General features: G+C 53.8%; 1 protein-coding gene across 2 annotated transcripts in view; it reads left to right on the top strand.

The window, feature by feature from the left end:
• Positions 1–2311: 2311 nt before the first annotated feature.
• Positions 2312–5208, top strand: part of CRX (cone-rod homeobox) — a 13396-nt gene continuing 10499 nt past the window's right edge. Inside the window, exon 1 of one of the 2 annotated variants that reach the window (XM_006769955.2) lies at positions 2312–2669. The gene's annotated coding sequence lies outside the window, so the exon portion shown is untranslated. The remainder of the gene's footprint in view (positions 2670–5208) is intronic. The other variant, XM_015567967.1, reaches the window with a different exon arrangement.

The following is a 5208-nucleotide window of genomic DNA, read 5'->3' as shown; positions in this document are numbered from 1 at the left end:
GGGGGGGGGGGGGGGGGCGGGGAATTGGGAATAACTGGTTATAAGTATGTGTGGAGTTTCTATCTGTGGTGACAAAAATGTTCTCAAATTGATTGTGGTGATAGATACACAACTCTGTGAATAAACTATAAAACATTAAATTGTGTACCTTTTTGTTGTTGTTAATCCTTACCCAAGGATATTTTTTCCATTGATTTTTAGAGTGAATGGAAGGGAGGGAGGGAGGAAGGGAGGGAAACAGAGAGGGAGGGAGAGAGGGAGGAAGAAAAAAACAACATTGATGTGAGACATGCTCAACCACTGAACCACACTGGTTGGGCTTTTTATAGACTTTTGAATCAGTTTGTCAATTTCTATGAAAATATCCTTCTGAGATTTTGATTGGGATTGCAGTTAATCTAAAGATAAGTTTTTAAAAAAAGATAAGTTTGAGAAGGATGGCCATCTTAACAATCAATATTAATTCTTCCCATCCATGAACATGGTATATTTCATCATTGACTTGGGTCTTTTAAAATTTCTCCCAGCTGCATTTTGTAGATTCCAACAGGACCATTCTCTGAAAGAAGAGATGACAGGATTTATGAATGGATTGGATGCGGGAGGGGAGAAAAAAAATGTGGAGAGCAAAGGTAAATGCCAAGATTTCCTTCTGAGTCACTGGGTTTAGATGAAAAAGAAAGCAACTTGCTCCAGGCTAACCACCAGGGGTTTGGCCTCAGTATACTTGACCTCAGGGCCACTTGCATGCAAAGACCTTCTGAAACCCAGCTCTCCACACCCTCCCACCCTGGGGACACTCTGAGCCTCAGGGCCAATTAGTGCCAACATTCCAGGAGGAGGTGACACAGAGTAGCTGACACCTTCTCCCATGAGCCTGCAAAGACCTGTTAGTTCTTCCCTCTCCTGCAGGGCCATCTGCCCTTCCCTGCTCCGGTGGGCCAGGTGGGTCTGCTATAAGAAGGATTCTTTCACCAAGTAGTCTCCTGACTGGCCTCTGTGGGTCCGGAAGCCCCTCCCTCCCTCCCTCCTGGTCCTCCCGGGCTCCTCAAGCTAATGAGACCTGCCCTGATTCCCCAGCCAGGCTGCTGGCCTTAATCTCTCCCAGCAGGAGGTTCGGGGGAGGCAAGAAAGACAGGGCCCCTGATGGTGAGACACAAGGTCCCAGCCACAAGGCAGGATTACCATGATCTCACGCACGTATGTGTGGGCGAGCATGTGTGTGTGAACGTGCGTGTTTGGGTGTATGGGGAAGTAGAAGAGACTCATGTGGGGACCAGGAGTTCAGGGAGATATTCATATCCAAAGGGGGAGACAGAGAGGGGGACAGAGAGAAGAAAACAGAGGGCCATCGAGACAAGGACAATCAGAAGTGCAGAACGAGAGAGGTGCCTAGATAGGGAGAAAGAAATGAAGAGAGCCCGGCCGGTGTGGCTCAGTGGTTGAGTGTCGACCTATGAACCAGGAGGTCACAGTTCGATTCCTGGTCAGGGCTCATGCTCGGGTTGTGGGCTCAATCCCCAGTGTGGGTGGGACATGCAGGAGGCAGCTGATCAATTTCTCTCTCTCTCTCTCTCTCCCTCCCTCCCTCCTACCCTCCCTCCTCTCTGAAATCAATAAAAATAAAAAGAAATGAAGAGAAAGTTAGAGAAAGAGGACAAGAATCAGAGGAAGAAGCAGGGAAGAGAGAAAGACACAGGAAGAGAGATTGGAGCTTAAGAGGTTGGAGCAAAAAGGATCGAGGTACTGAGGGTGGACTGGAGTTACAGGGAGAGGTGGACAGGCATAGAGACACAGGGGCGGAGAGAGACAGATGCACAGACGCCAAAACCAAAACACAGACAGACGGAGTCACAGAGAGAAAAATAGAAGGAGAGAAAGAGAATAAGAGAGACCAAGACAGGAATGTAGGGTAAAACCGATAAAGTTAAGGGACAGACACAAAAATGGAGAACGAGAGAGGGACACACAGTCAAACTGGCAGAGGTATCCTCTGAGGCCCAAAGAAAAGAGAAACTGAGGCACAGAGACCCCAAACAAAGACCGTTGACATGGAGGGAAGGCGGGAGGGAGAGAGAGAACAAGCAAGTGTGAGAAGTTGATGTCTGGAGATGAAGACAGGAACGTCAGCGACGAGAGTGATGGGGGCTGAGGCCAAAAAGGGAAACAGAGGCAGAACAGGAGTGCAATGGAGCAGAGCAGAGGCAAATTCTTCGGCAGAGAGACTGCTGGGAGAGAGGGGTCACCCAGGAGAGGGCCCCAGAAAGCCCTGCTTCCTCATTTTTCAAACGGCCTCTCAGGAATCCCAGCATTTTCCTCCTCTTTCACCAATGGGGCCTAAGGAAGAACTTTCCCGAGAAGTGGGGGCTCCTGGTCACAGGCAGGAGCTGGGGCCCCCCTTTCCCTTCAGCCCTAATTGCCAAGATGTCACGGTGGGGAGAGGAGGGGATTAGGCAGATGGGTGCCCCTCCCCCTCCCAGCCAATGTCACCTCCCGGGGCCCAGTCCCCCTCCCGGGGCCAGGATTACCCTCCGAGATCCAGGCCACATGGCCAATGACATCACTGCCAGCCGGGGCTTAAAGTCTCCCCGTGTGAGGGGACCCGTCTCCTTCAGCCTCTGCCATCTGACAACTGTCCTGGACGTGACAACTGTCCCTCTGTCCTGGAGGTGAGTGTCTGCGGGAGCACCGGAGGGGATGCGGACGGGCGTGAGAGCGGGGACAGAAGCGGGCAGAAGTCCGGCTCATTGTATTCCAGGCTGTCTCCATGTCTGATGGCAGAATCCCACGTGGAACAGAGGTTGCACCTGACGGTGGGGGACCCCGCTGGGTTGTGACTGCAGCAGGAGAGAATGAGGGTGGATGGGGCGGCGGGGGCCGGGGGGGCATGGCTTGGGGACACTGGAGGAGTCAGGGGCAATGACACCACTGAGCTCTCTCGGTTCCCAGGGCTGGGGCCTCTCGCCCCGCTTGACGGCACCTAGCGCACTTCCCTGTGGTATTTTCTTTAAAACTCCTCACTGCCTGAAACTTCCTCATCCTTTGTGCATTTGTCCACTGACCGCCTGTCTCCCCACGGAACCTGGGTTCCCTCCCATGCCTGGCATGTGCTGGGGATGCCTAAGTATTTGTTGAATAGATGGATGAGTGACAAGTAGAACTGAGGCCACACAGAGGGCCAAGGTTTCGGGGCTACAGGAGGGAGGGAGGGGAGACTGAGAGAATGAATGCCCAAGGGGCCTGGGAAGGGGACGATTTGGGGGTCACAGTGCTGGTGAACTGCTTACGTGGGGACCTCACTGCGCCCAGAGGCTCCGGCTTTCCCAGGTTCCGTCTCGGGTGGTGGCCCATGCACCTCCAGTCCTGGTCCCACGGACGGAGGAGCTCACGGGCCATGGAGATCAGAAGAAGGACCTGGAATGAGGCTAAGCTGGGGGAGTCCTGCGAGGCTGACGTGGAGCTCTTGAGTCTGGGAGGGAAGCCTGCCCTTTCTCGCTGTGCAGTCTTGGGCCCTTCACGTGCCCTCTCTGGGCCTCAGTCAGATGAGCCACGGCAAGCCCATGTCACTGGCCTCATCCTGCTTTGGGGGAATCCCGGGTAGATTTGAGGGTCAAGGGCAAGGCTCTGGCGCCTGAGCTCTCTGGGTTCTGTTCCTGGCTGTGCCAGACACACCTTGTGTGACCTTGAGAATGGGCAGAACCACACTTAGCCTCAGTTCTCTCATTGGAGAATTGAATGTCTGAGCTCCGTGGGGTGGTGGTGAGTGTCCTAAGAGGCCGTGTAGCTTGGAGATTGGGAGGGCGCAGGCTCAGGGGACAGGCGCTGGCTCTGCACTGGCTCTGTTGCCGACCTGGGAGATGGGACTGGGACTCGCCTCTAAGCCTGTTTCTCCCTCTGGGACGTGGGATGATAACGATGTTTTCACTGGATTATTGTTCCCAAGATCTGTTCTGAGGCCCTGGCTGCAGTGTCCGAGCCGTTGGGCACCCCAACTGGAGGTCGCCTGGTTGTGGCTGCTGGACCTGGGGCGGGGGGGCCCTTCCTCCCCACCCTCAGGCTCAGTTTCCCCGCCTGTAGAATGGGATGATCTCCATGAGTCCCCACAAGGTGGGCATGAGCCTCCAGGCTGCACCTGTCAGAGCACCCGCCCAGGTAGGAGCCTGGACCCAGTGGCTGCTGAACACCAGGAGCCCCGAGCACCCACAGGTGGGTCCCCAGGGCAGGGACAACGGTCTCCCTCTTCTTACTCTTTGGGATCCTGAAACATCGTGGTCTTGAAGTTCACCCGGCAGGCTGGTCACAGGGCTGCTGCCTGGCTCGTGTAAGTTCTAACAAAAGGCGAATGTTGTTGTCTGAGCTCTGTCAGGCCTGACACAGCCTCCGGCCAAGTGGCAGCTGAGGGAAGCAGCCCTGGCATCCTGAGAGCATCGGCTGCCTCATTGCCAAACCCAGAGTCTTCAATGCGTGCCCACTACTATTCTTGTTGTTATTATTTTTTTGAATATTTTATGTATTGACTAGAGAGAAGAAGAAGGGAAGAAGGGAAGAATATATATATATTGATTGATTTCAGAGAAGAAGGAAGAGAGAGAGAGATAGAAACATCAATGTTGAGAGAATCATTGATTGGCTGCCCCCTGGATGCCCCCCACATTGGAGATCGAGCCAGAAACCCAGGCATGTGCCCTTGATTGGAATTGAACCGTGACCTCTTGGTTCATAGGTCCACGCTCAACCACTGAACCACGCCGGCTGGGTAGTTCCACTTAGTTATGCATTCATTGGCTGATTCTTGTCTGTGCCCTGACCGGGGTTCGAAGCCACAACTTGGCATATCAGGGAGGCACTCTAACCACTGAACTACTGGGTTAGGGCTTGTTGTTATTATTCTTTGCTCAAATCTTGTCCGCTGTCTGAGGAGTGGGCAGACCCTACGTCCTGGAGGTCATTGTCATTATCAGCTGCTTGATGGGGAGTGAGGCTCACATTCCCTACCCACAGGATGGAATCCCAGGCTTTCCGGAAGGCCAGCCGCTGGCACGATAGCCCGGCAAGGATTCCAGGGCGAAGACGCTGGAAGTAGATGCTCTTGTTCTGGGCCCAGCAAATTGTCCGGAACCGGACACGTTCATGATTCTCCGTGTTTCCACTCTCTCTGGAGGTTCCGATGGAACATCATCGCTCCCTGGAGAAGAGAGAGAGGACACA

Source organism: Myotis davidii, unplaced genomic scaffold (genome assembly GCF_000327345.1).
Source record: "Myotis davidii unplaced genomic scaffold, ASM32734v1 scaffold464, whole genome shotgun sequence".
Lineage (NCBI taxonomy): Eukaryota > Metazoa > Chordata > Mammalia > Chiroptera > Vespertilionidae > Myotis > Myotis davidii.
This window is presented reverse-complemented; position numbering and strand designations above follow the sequence as displayed.